This window comes from Leucoraja erinacea, chromosome 13 (assembly GCF_028641065.1).
Source record: "Leucoraja erinacea ecotype New England chromosome 13, Leri_hhj_1, whole genome shotgun sequence".
Taxonomy (NCBI): Eukaryota; Metazoa; Chordata; class Chondrichthyes; order Rajiformes; family Rajidae; genus Leucoraja; species Leucoraja erinaceus.
In genome coordinates this window covers 14,142,019-14,155,339 of record NC_073389.1, presented here as the reverse complement: position 1 = coordinate 14,155,339, position 13,321 = coordinate 14,142,019, and the positions used below count along the sequence as shown (strand labels likewise).

At 43.2% G+C, this 13,321-nt stretch overlaps 1 protein-coding gene across 12 annotated transcripts in view; it reads right to left on the bottom strand.

The window, feature by feature from the left end:
* Positions 1-13,321, bottom strand: part of dmd (dystrophin) — a 1,582,845-nt gene that overhangs the window by 1,110,125 nt on the left and 459,399 nt on the right. The window lies entirely within an intron of this gene.

Genomic DNA, 13,321 nt, shown 5'->3' with positions numbered 1-13,321 from the left:
ACTCCTGAAGCAGCTGCACCAAAGATACTATAGCTATAGGATCCTTGAGCTACACCGCTCGGCCCCACACCTTGCTGTTGGCTGGCGGAGGAGGGAGGCGGTGGCGAGGAGTTCCCAACGGCCAAGGCAGCGGGGCGATGTTGTCCGAGGAGCGATGAGCTTCCTTCCTCCATACCTCGCCCCCCTTCTCTCTCTCTCTCTTGTACGCCCCCATTCATTCTGCACAGACCCTCCGATCCACACTGTACTGACCCCCCCCCCATTCATCCTGCGCTGATCTCCCCCCATCCATCCTGTACTAATCCACGCATTCAAGATGAATGGAGGGAACAGTCTGAAAAAGGGTCTCGACACGAAACGTTGCCTATTTCCTTTGCTCCATAGATGCTGCCTGACCCGCTAAGTTTCTCCAGCACTTTTGTCTATCCCCATCCACCCCGTACTGAACCCCCCATCACTGACATCCCCCGTGCTCTCCCCTCACAATTTTACCTACTCCAACCAACATGTGCTAATTCACCTGCCTCAATCCATCCATTCTGCACCGACTGCCTTCTAACCCCCTCCCCCCTGCCATCTATCCACCCCGCACTGATTCACACACACTCCCCTCCCTGACCCTATGGTCCTGGAAATGTCTTCAGAGCGAACATTGACTATGTTTGATAACGGATGCAATAAAATATGTTTTAATTCCCAATGTTATTATTTGTTTTAATCCATAAAGATGGATTAATTAAATTGTGAAAACGTGAAACATTAAAACCGCAGTGTTCGATTGTTACTGCTACCGTTGACACGTTATTGCAGAATTCATTTTAACGGCAACTCAATGCTCTTAATATGCAATAGCATGAGTAACATTCACAACTATACGTACGCATATATGTTACCATGGTCCAGGATTTATTGACACAGGTTGATCATACGCTGAATAATTCAACCACATTTTTGTTTGGAAGTGGAAAGAACTAATAGAAATTGCATTAATTGCAATGTGTAAAAAGAGTTGAGATACTGCCTTATAATTTTGCTGCATGTCATTGTGGGATATACCATGTCTTGATTGGTGAATGTTTAGTTTGTGACTTTATATGAAGCAGAAATAATATGTGAATGTTTCATTGAGTGTAATTCCGTCTGGTATCTACGCACTTCGTCCGAGCACATTATCGCACATGTCATGCAAGCTGTCTTAAATGACCACCTAAACTGTCATTTGGCAACCTAAAAAGCTGCCAAGGTTGCCCGCTGGCAACAGGGAAAAAAAGTTAAGCGTGAGCCCTGGGATAGGTATATGGACGGGAAAGGAATGGAGGGTTATGGTCCGAGTGTAGGTAGATGGGACTAGGTGAGAGTAAGTGTTCGGCAAGGGCTAGAAGGGCCGAGGTGGCCTGTTTCATTGCTGTCATTGTTATATGGTTAAGATAATGTGAGTTTTTTGGAGACATTAGTGACTATGAGATTGGTGTAAATAAGGTGAGAATAAGGGGTGTGTGTGTCTTGTTTGGGGAACAATGTTTCACCTTCATACGTAGTAATACTAGCCCGAAGGGGTCTTTCACTAAAGCCATGGATAAGCTAAAAACCTAAGGAGTGAGGTTAAAGGAAAAGTAGAGTTAAGACATCAATTGTGTGGGTGGCTGGAGAGCATGTTGGGGGGTTTGGGGAGAATGGCTGATTCAAATTGGTCTGACCATTGGGGTCGTACTACTTGCAGTGGCAATAATGTTGTGCTGTGTTTTCCCCTGTATTAAGTCCCTCCTGGTGAAAGTTACTGTGAAACAACTGCAATAACGGGTGCAGACGAATCCGGCCCTAAAGGAAAGTGGACCTCGGTGATAGAATACTACTACGATGAAGAAGAACTGTTAGGAAAATGTTAAATGAAGCCTGTAAGGGAAGCTGGATCTTTTTTCCTGCCTCACGTAATGGGGTGGGTTTTTGGCCCAGTTTCTCAAGGAGCCAGAGAAAGAACACTACACAGCATTACGTAAAATTAATTAAACGAGCCTGCATTTTAGGGCTATATGAGTGATTTAACCTGGGGGATGTGTGTGTAGTTTTCTTTGACTTTTGAGACTTTTTAGTCTCAGAGGAGGAAGTTATATGGAAGTTATATAGAAGTTATATAGAAGTTATATAGAAGAAACGTTACTTCTTACTTTTACCAATATGTTTAAAACATTATTTTTATGTGATCAGACATCAAGGCACAAAAACAAGTTGCTTCTTAGTTTTAATTTGCTTTAGCAAGAACATCATGGTAGGCTCAGAGATTAAAGTTAAAGGGCATGGACAGTGAGAGATTAAAGTTACAGAAGCATGCATGCCAAGTAGTCGAAGATAAGGCTGAAACTGTAATAAAAAGCTTTTTGATTTTATGAATCGGGGAACAATTGGAGAGCGACCAGGCCGTGGTGCCTGAATGTTCCAGGCCAGATTTGTGTGCAAATAAAGGCTTTTCGTCTTCTTGACGAATTCTCCGTGTCTGTGTCATCTTATCCACAATATGAGTCTTAAACAGTAGCATAGCGTGGGGGGGGAGCCACGGGTGCTAAATTTTTAGGGGCGCAAAAAAATTGTTGGATACAATTTTTTTAATAAAATTAAGAGGCCCGGGGAGCCGTTGGAGCGAGGAGGAGTTACCTGGAGCTGTGAGTATAAAAACAGCGCGGGGCTTGCTTCTATAGAGGCCCGACCAGCTCCGAGTTCTGTTCGCCATTGTCCCAACTCTGAGGCCAGGTCGACGCTGCCGCGGCTCCAGCTCCGATGCCGTTTTGCCGCTGTCACTGTCCTTGCTCCGAGGCCAGGCCGCCACTGTCGCTGCTGCTGCCGCCGTCCCAGCCGCTCCCGCCGCTGTCCCAGCTCTGATGCCGGGCCGCCGCTGCCGCTGTCCCAGCTCCGAAGCCAGGCCGCCGCTGCCGCTGTCCCAGCTCCGGAGCCAGGCCGCCGCTGTCGCTGCTGCCGTCCCAGCTGCTGCCGCCGTCCCAGCTCCAAGGCCAGGCCGCCGCTGTCGCTGTCCCCGCTCCGAGTTCTGGTCGCCGTGCCTCTGCCCCAGTTCCGAGGCCGCCAGCTCCGCCATTAGGCCTCGGCGCAGGCGGAGACGGGGGATACGACAAAAGAAGTCGCATCCCCCAAAGGAAGAGACCAAAATCGTGTGTCCCTTCCCCTTCCCCTCTCCCCCCCCCCCCCCTCCCCCCCCCCCCCCCCCCCCCCCCCCCCCCCCCGCTAATGAGGAGGCACAAACCTTTAAACTGCCCCGGGCGCTCAAAACCCACCCTACGCCACTGGTCTTAAAAACCATGACAGTAACCATACCGCTCTACCCCTCAATCAGATTTGGAGTTTAAAGTTCAGAGATTCTCCACAACCCAAGATAGAACACAAGCAGTCAAAGCAGAAGTAGGTCATTCAGTTTCTCCAACTACATTATTAACTAAGTACACGGCCGATCATGTTCTCTGTTACGCTTTCTACAGTAACTCCATGGGATTCAATTCCCTTTACATCCAAACATCTGTTACCCTTCACTGAATGTACTCAACAGATGAGTCTTCAAGTCTATTTGGCAGAGAATTCCTTAGAGTCACTACGTGAGGGTGAAAGATATTTCTTGTCCTCTTAGACCTGAACGGCTGTCATTTTACTTTGAGACTCTGACTTTGAATTCTTGAGACTCAAGACGGGAGGGGAAAAAAATCCTCCATCAATTCTATAGTAGACCACTAAAAATCATGTAGGTTTCAATTGTATCACCTCATTCGGAGGGTGGTGAATCTGTGGAATTCATTGCCACAGAAGGCTGTAGAGGCCAAGTCAATGGATAGTTTTAAGGCAGAGATGGATGTTTTCTTCTTTAGTACGGGAGTCAGTGGTTAGGGGGAGAGTCAGGAAAAGGATGTTAAGAGGGAAAGATAGATCAGCCATGATTGAATGACGGAATTGATTTAATGGGCCAAATGGCCGGACTCTGCTGCTGATCTTGGAAATCAAACTTTGGGGTGATGGGTGCATGGAACGAGCTGCTGGAGGAAGTAGTTGAGGCTAGTACTATCGTAAAGTTTAAGAAACATTTAGACAGGTACAGGATAGGTTTATAGGCAGGGCTCGAAATTAACGATTGCCCGGGTGCCATTGACCACTCAAAGCGCCGTCGGGCAACTAAACACCGAGGAATTTTGCCCGGCTTGGCAACCAGATACTGGTTTGTACCGAAGATAGACACTGACCCCCCCCCCATTCAGGCCTGCTCTGGACAAAAGGAACGCAGCGTTTTGGGTCGGCGGTGACGGCTGTATTGCGTGGGAAAGATACTAGGTGCGGGGTGAGGAAGGGTCGCAGCGAATGACTGGTCCCGCACAGCGACAGCGGCTCATCTTCTCCTCCTCCCGCACCCCGCCCACTCTGATAAGGGCCGCTGCTTGCAAACCCGCGCTTTCAATACAAAACACTGACATCCCCCGTGCTCTCCCCTCACAATTTTACCTACTCCAACCAACATGTGCTAATTCACCTGCCTCAATCCATCCATTCTGCACTGACTGCCTTCTAACCCCCCTCCCCCCCGCCATCTATCCACCCCGCACTGATTCACACACACCCCCCTCCCTGACCCTATTGTCCTGGAAATGTCTTCAGAGCGAACATTGACTATGTTTGATAACGGAATGCAATAAAATATGTTTTAATTCCCAATGTTATTATTTGTTTTAATCCATAAAGATGGATTAATTAAATTGTGAACACGTGAAACATTAAAACCGCAGTGTTCGATTGTCACTGCTACCGTTGACATGTTATTACAGAATTCATTTTAACGGCAAATCAATGCTCTTAATATGGAATATCAGTTATTTAATGAGCAACGTTCACAACTATACGTAGGCATATATGTTACCATGGTCCAGGATTTATTGACACAGGTTGATCATACGCTGAATAATTCAACCACATTTTTGTTTGGAAGTGGAAAGAACTAATAGAAATTGCATTAATTGCAACGTGTAAAAAGAGTTGAGATACTGCCTTGTAATTTTGCTGCATGTCATTGTGGGATATATCATGTCTTGATTGGTGAATGTTTAGTTTGTGACTTTATTTGAAGCAGAAATAATATGTGAATGTTTCATTGAGTATAATTCCGTCTGGTAACTACGCACTTCGTCCGAGCACATTATCGCACGCATCATGCAAGCCATCTTAAATGACCACCTAAATTGTCATTTGGCAACCTAAAAAGCTGCCAAAGGTTGCCCGCTGGCAACAGGGAAAAAAAGTTAAACGAAAGCCCTGATAGGGATATTGTCCAAACGCAGGCACGTGGTTCTGTAGATGGTATATGTTGGTCGGTGTGGGTAAATTGGGCTGAAGGGACTGTTTCCACACTGTATAACTCTATGACACCATTACACTAAATCCTAGATGCCATCAGTATATTAAACCCAAGTACCGTGTGTTCTAATTTTCTTGGATAATCTTTTTTCTGGCACTTGAACAATGTCTTCTGAAAACCCAAGTACATTTCATCTACTGGTTCTTGGCTATCTATTCACTCTTTACAACATCAAAAGCATTCAATGGATTTATCAAATATGTTTTCCCTCACATAAGTTCATTTTGAACTCTCTGAAATTCCCCAACTATTTTCTGAGGGCCATGCTAACATTTCTTTAAAAACAAATTATATTATTTTCTCAACTACTATTAATTCTCATTCCAGAGGAAGGAACTCAGCTGAAACATTGACTGCCTATTTCCATGGTCAGCCTATGTAATGACCTGAGGATTCTTACATTCTACCTTCCCAATCAATTGCAAGGTTGCATTTTTGAAACCTGTAATGGTCTGGCTTACTCCTCTCAACTCCTCCAGTTATTTTGATCTAATATCATCAAAGGGTCAGCAGAGTGGCACAGCAGTTCGTCTGCTTCTTCACAGCTCCAAGTCCCTGGTTCAATCCTAATTAATTGTTGTTTATGTGAAATCCAACGACTGCATGGATTTACACTGGATGCTCTGATTTCTTCTCACAAGTTGCCCCTTTTGCAACTCGATGGCAGCAGAATTATCGGGGATTTGTGGGGAAAATTGACAGGAACGTAAGTGGAGGAAAAAGAACTGCTGGAACTGTTGTGTGAAATACAAAAACTCAAGGACTATGTATAAAACCTTCGCTAAATCAAATTCCTTCTCTTGAATTTTCACTCTCCTGCTGCTAATTTGTTTTTCTAATCTACATACAGATAAAAATCGTGTATGATTATTGTATTCTGTTACATTTTATTGTTGCATTCATTTTTAATTTTCCCATTTGTCATACATCTTACATTTTCCATTACTGTTGGAGTCCAATATTTCTGTTACCTGCCTGTCCTGATGCTTCAAAGCACCGTAGCTGTTTCTTATCTTCATTACTTTATCTCATTCTTTATTTTCAGGTGTTTCTTCTTTCTGCTGTATTTTGTCTTAGTAATACTCTGTAATATTTAATTCCCAACCCTTGCCACTTAGCACCAGAGCTCTCTGATGGCTAATAGATCAGACCAATTTATTTCTATTTGTGCTATCATTCACCCATCTTTAAAATTAGGCTTACATTCTGATACCCTTCAGTTTGGTCACTGCTACTTGCCCTTCCTTTAACTTGGATATAAACTCTTGTTTGAATGCTTGTCTACTTCCAGATATACGAACATCTATTTTATTTCACTGCACGATTGCCATATCCTCGCACTATGCAGTTACCAATCTACCAGATTGCAGATTAGACACAAAAAGCTGGAGTAACTCAGCAGGTCAGACAGCATCCCTGGAGAAAACGAATAGGTAACGTTTTGAATTGAGACCCTTCTTCAGACTTTTCCAGATTGCAAATTTATGCTATCATCTCCTTATGGCTTTCTCTAACCTCTCCTTACATGTCCCTCAATGTTTATTCCCTTCCTCCTTCTCTGACTGCTCTTTGCTGCTCTTCCTGCCATAGATCAACTTGCCTGGGAAATAACCAGCCTATCAATCAGAATCAAACCAGTTGTCGGGGTAAGAAAACCGGCAGTAAGTTTTGACAAGTCACCCTGGATTATCGAGAAGGGTCTCAACCTGAAATATCACCCATTCCTTCTCTCCAGAGAAGGTGCCTGGTCTGCTGAGTTACTCCAGCATTTTTGTCTGTCTTCGGTTTAAGCCAGCATCTGCAGTTCCTTCCGACACACTGGATTGATTATCTGCAGGATGCAGAATGTCTAAAGGGGCTGTCCCACTTGGGCGACCTAACCCGCGAGTCTGGCAAGTTTGCCCTCGACTCATACTCGCAGCATGCTCGACACGAGGTCTTTGTAACTCCTTCATGCTCGAGAGTAGTCCCCGCGTACTCGAGGCCTCAGGTAGGTCACGGCGTATTTTTCAACATGTTGAAAAATGCCCGCGAGTAAAAAAAGGTTGCCATGGAAAAAATCGATACTTTTTTTACTCGTAGGTTTAGTCATAGCAGGTCAGCATGTTAGTCGTAGGTAATCAAGGGTAGTTGAAGGAAGTCAAAGGTAGTCGTAGATAGTCTTCATCATAGTCGAAGGGAGGTCGAAGGAGATCGAAGGAGGTCGTCTTCACTCTCCACTATTCGGTGTCCAATTTTCCCAAAGTTAGTCGGAGCTAGTCGAAGCTAGTCTTCAACATAGTCAAAGGAGCTCAAATGAGGTCTTCAACATGACATTTTTCAAACTCTTCTAAACTCGCCAATTAGGTTGCCCAAGTGGGACAGCCCCTTTATTCCCTTGAACCCCTTTCCCACATGACACAGATCACACACATCTCGCTGCCTCCCTTTCTATTGCAGCCTCCCTATCTCCCCAGATAACACAGGAGGCCTTTGTTTCTACGCCGCTCCATGTTTCCATGTTCGCCTGACATGGAGACGATGGGCTAAATGTTCTCTTTCTGCACCACAAATTTTAATGAATCACTTCTGGACTGTTTCCAATTCACCCTAGATCTCATTACAATATCACAATTTGTGCAATTTACTGTCAATAATTACTACAAGTCAATTATATATTTCAACAAACACAAAATACTTGGGGGAATCTGCAAGCTAAGGAAAGGTTACTTAAATTGTAACAATGCAAATAAATTGAATCCCCAGATTGTGTACAATTATACAAATTATCCTTTTGATAAATATCCAGCAGCTACAACATGAACTAACTGGTCTGCTTCTACAAAGAAATAAGATGATGAACTACATGGAGGAGATGCAGTAGATTTGAAAGCAAGAACAGTGTGAATTCATTTGCTTTCCCTGTAAATATTGCCTGCAGAATATTCATTTATACTTGAAACCATGCTCACAGATTCTGTTCGTCATCCTTATGTTTTCTTGAATGGCTTGAAGCCAATGTTAATTAACTATTACTTCAACATTTTTAAGTTGCCGTTCCTTTCTTGTTGGGGCCATGTTTAATATTCCCACTGGGTTACTGTACCGAGCCCGAAAAGCAAAATGGCATCATCTAGCCCGTTTATCCCCTTTCCCAGTGCAGGCTGTAAAATATCCACAGTAAATAGACTCAGGGTGCTGGAGTAAGTCAGCGGGTCAGGCGACATCTCTGGAGTAAAAGGATGGGTGACGTTTCGGGTCGGCTCTTCAGAAGGGTTCCAACCTCCATCTTAACATTCTTCAAGAGACCTAACACCGCTTTCATCTTGCTATCAACATATCCTAGAATATCAACTTATCCCTGCGTCATCCACGTCATTCTCCTTGGTGAATATGAAGTACATATTTCAGTACCTTGCGCATTCCCTCTGCTTCCTGGCATAAATCCCCTCCCTTGTCCATGAATGGTGACCCCCTAGCTACACTCTTGTGTTGAACATGCATTTAAAATGCCTAGGATTTTCTTGAATCCTCTTCACCAATGACATACAATACGAAAGAGCTTTATTCCGTGGCACTCTAAGGCCCCTTTTATCCCAGCTGAATCCCCCTTGAGATTATTTCCTGCATCCTTGATATTCCACAAGGGTTCTGTCCGATTTCAGCTTGATTATTTCAAAAGCGTGTGCTTTTTATCATTTTAATTTGAAGAGATTAAATGTATTGATAATTTTATTTTTCATAGGTCTACATTCTTTCCACATTTGCCAAAGTAAAAGGCACTGAATTTTAGTGACCGCTGTGACAGCAGGAAACAAGGTCTCACTGGATGCCACTCTGACAATGCAGCCTGCCATTTACACTAGGAGAGGCCCTGGTGCTGCATTTCACGACCCAGGGCCTTTCAAATCAGCTGGGAATTACTCCCCCAGAAGATGGCCAAGGCCATAATGGAGCAAAACGTATATTGAAAGCCTGTAACTGTGCAGATTTAAGAGACTCCAAATGATCCATTCCTCTCATGCACTCCGCAACTGAAAACGCACGAACAGGGGAAATTTGTAATCTTCAGGTGAGCTACAGCAACCTTTGACAAAGATAGCCTACAGGGCTTTGTATATCATTACATTCCTCCCCCTGACAAAAACAGCACACTAATAATTCCCTTAAAGAGATAGTTTCCTCGTTCCGTGGCCTCGTGCACTGCTGGGGATCTCAATGAAACCTACCAAATAATGAAAGGCCTAGACTGGATGTGGAGAGGATATTTCCACTAGTGGGAGAGTCTATGGCCAGTGGGCACAGCCTCAGAATAAAAGGAAGTACCTTTAGAATGGAGATGAGAAGGAACTTCTTTAGTCATAGGGTGGTGAATCTGGGGAATTTATCACCGCAGATGGCGGTGACGCCAAGTCATTGGATATTTTTAAAGTGCAGATTGATAGTTCCTTGATCGCTCTTGATGGGCCATATGGTCTAATGTTGCTCCTATATCGAATGGGCTTTTGGTCTTATGTAATGCGGCCTAACAGTAGCAGCCCATTTTCCATCTGGACATTCCGCACACAACAATTAAATATTAATGAATTCTATAAATTCAGGTACCTCACTTCCTCAGTCAGTATCGCAGCTTGCTATTCCTTCTGTGATATATTGGCTCAATTCTCTGTATTAGCGCTGTTGGCCAGCTGGGCATGCCTCACAGTTTCTCATTTTGAAACTTTGTACATTTTTCCTGTTTATTCTCAGTCTCTCTCAACCCCCCACCTCTGTTCCTTTCCTCTCTCTCTCTCTGACTGTCCCTCTCAAACGGATGTCCTCTGCATCTCATTCCCACAACATATCTGGTCCCACCCTATTCGAGATATTACTTTTATCCAATCCATTCCTCTCACCCACACTGCAACAGAAAACTAACTTGTTTTCTCTCTTCTCCAATTCTGCTCAAAGGATTTTGACTGATACATTAAAGGGTCTGTCCCACTTTCATGACCTAATTCACAACCTTTTTTACTCGTGGACATTTTTCATCAGGCTAGAGAAACGCCCCGACCTACTTGATGCCACGACTACCTAAGACTAGCATCACGGCCCGCTACAACCTACCTACAACCTAGTACGACCTTGACGACCATACCGCGAGTATGAGTCAAGGGCAAGCTTGGTACAGGTTGTGAATTAGGTCGTGAAAGTGGGACAGGCCCTTAACTCTGATTCTGTTTTCCATTCGCCAACGATACTGTGTTATAGCAGTTTTCTTTTCTTTTAATTAAAGATTTTCAGCAACTGCAATATATTTTTTATTTTCATGCCTTCCAAACTAATTGTCAATAATTGTGCACTATTCCCTATTTAATGCCTTGACATCCTTCTCAAAAGTGCTGAGCCTTCAATTGGACAGGCTTTTCCAACCGCACCATTTCCCAATGTTTTATTGAGGAGGAGCCTGGTTTCCTATCTTTTATACAGCAGATCTTTCTCCTGTCTCCAAGCAATATATATATTTATTCCCAACCTGCCCTTTGCTGCTGGAATCTTCACCACAGGCTCAATTAAAGATACCAGCAGTCATAGGACTGCTGGCAGTATAAGGAAGAGCCTCAGAGCTGTTGGCCAATGTCAGAAATCAAGTTAAATAGAACATTTGAAAAATTGTAGGTTCTTCGGAACAGAGGGAATCATTTGTTTGATCAATCTCACGTCCAAAATGTATGCCCATTCCATTTGAACCCAGGATTTCTGGAGAGAACTGGCTCATATAAATTATTTGCAAACCATCATAACACAGCTATTAGATGACCCTTTGTTTCTCATAGACCAAACATGTAAAGACACACAGATTTAATTACATTTTGTTTTGCATTTGATAAAGATAAATCTCCTGTTGAGACTACATGGATTGTCCAGCACCAACATCTTTGTGCCTGGATTTTACATTTAGTAATTTACACCATTGCCACCCAAATGTCACATTTTTTGAATTGGGGTGATAGAGTCATACAGCACGGAAACAGGCTTTTCGGCCATACTCGAATAAAGATGCCCCACCTCAGCTAATCCCATTTGCCAGCGATCGGCCCAAATCCCTCTAAACCTTTCCTAGCCATGTACCTGGCCAAGTGTCTATTAAATGCTGTTATCATACCTGCCTCACCAACCTCCTCTGGCAGCTCATTCCAGCATCCACCACCCTCTGACTGAAAACATTGCCTCTCGGGTTCGTATTAATTCGTGTCTTCTCACCTTAAACAAATGTCCGCTTGCTTTTGATTTCCCTAAGCTGGGCTGATGATTCTGTGCATTCACCTTATCTATTCCACTCACGATTTTATATAATTCTTTTCTGCAGGAAGAAATATTTCTTCCTGCAGAAAAGCAGACCATAAAGAACATTTGTATTGTGCATCAATTTTGTGTTTGGATCGCTTTTTTAGTTCAGATATAATGATATTACAGCAATATTGGATTCAAAACCATGCAGCTGATTTTGCATGCATTTGAAGGAAGAACTTGCAACATCGTTCAAGTTCAAGTGAGTTTATTGTCATGTGTCCCTGTATAGGACAATGAAATTCTTGCTTTGCTTAAGCACACAGAAAATAGTAGGCATTTACTACAAAACAGATCAATGTGTCCATATACCATGATATAAATATATACACACATGAATAAATAAACTGATAAAGTGCAAATAGCAGAAAGTGGTTATTAATAATCAGAGTTTTGTCCGAGCCAGGTTTAATAGTCTGATGGCTGTGGGGAAGTAGCTATTCCTGAACCTGGTTGTTGCAGTCTACAGGCTCCTGTACCTTCTACCTGAAGGTAGCAGGGAGATGAGTGTGTGGCCAGGATTGTGTGGGTCTTTGATGATACTGCCAGCCTTTTTGAGGCAGCGACTGCGATAAATCCCCTCGATGGAAGGAAGGTCAGAGCCAATGATGGGCTGGGCAGTGTTTATTACTTTTTGTAGTCTTTTCCTCTCCAGGGCGCTCAAATTGCCGAACCAAGCCACGATGCAACCGGTCAGCATGCTCTCTACTGTGCACCTGTAGAAGTTAGAGAGAGTCTTCCTTGACAAACAGACTCTCCGTAATCTTCTCAGGAAGTAGAGGCGCTGATGAGCTTTTTTGATAATTGCGTTAGTGTTCTCGGACCAGGAAAGATCTTCAGAGAGGTAAAGATAATTCAACTTATAGCCTGCTACTTTAAGTTGGTTTATAATTTATTATTGAAAGTTTATTTGAAATTAATTTTGATAGAAACTAGTTCATGTTAACACTTTCTATCAAGTTCACAGGTTTATGAATATTGTCCAGAAGCTTACGTTGTTACAGAATTCATGACGATTTCACCATGCATGAGGTGAACATTTGTAAATTCTAGCACACAGCCGCAATTCGCAACATTCCCAGCAGATATATTTCCATTAGCAAGCATCTGATTAAATTCAGGACAGGTTTTGTTCGATAAAATCTTTCACAGGTGCGACAATGTCAATACTCAGATGGGGAAACTGCATTGAGCAAAGAACACAAAGCCCTTGGAGCTGAAACTGAATTTCTCACTGTGGCCACACAAAAAGTTTAAAGATAATTATGTCAGGATAAAGGAAGAATTATAATAAACTATAGAGAGCGTAGTCACATTTACTTTTATCACCCAACATTTTCCTTTTGATTTTACTTCTTTAAGCTTTCATAAACCTATTTTTTGTCTATTTCTCCACATATTTGCCATTTGAAATGCTGTATTATGTACGATGGTCCGTTTCCATGAGAGATACTCTTAAGATGCTGTGCTGGTTTAATTCACGGAATAATATATCATATGAACCTGGAATATGCTTGCTCCTGCTGCAGAGGTGCAAGGTCCCAAGATGGAATCATCTGCAAAAGGTTGGTGCTATATTCAGCAGTCAGTGCTAAGAGGCCTGCAAGCTTGCAGAAG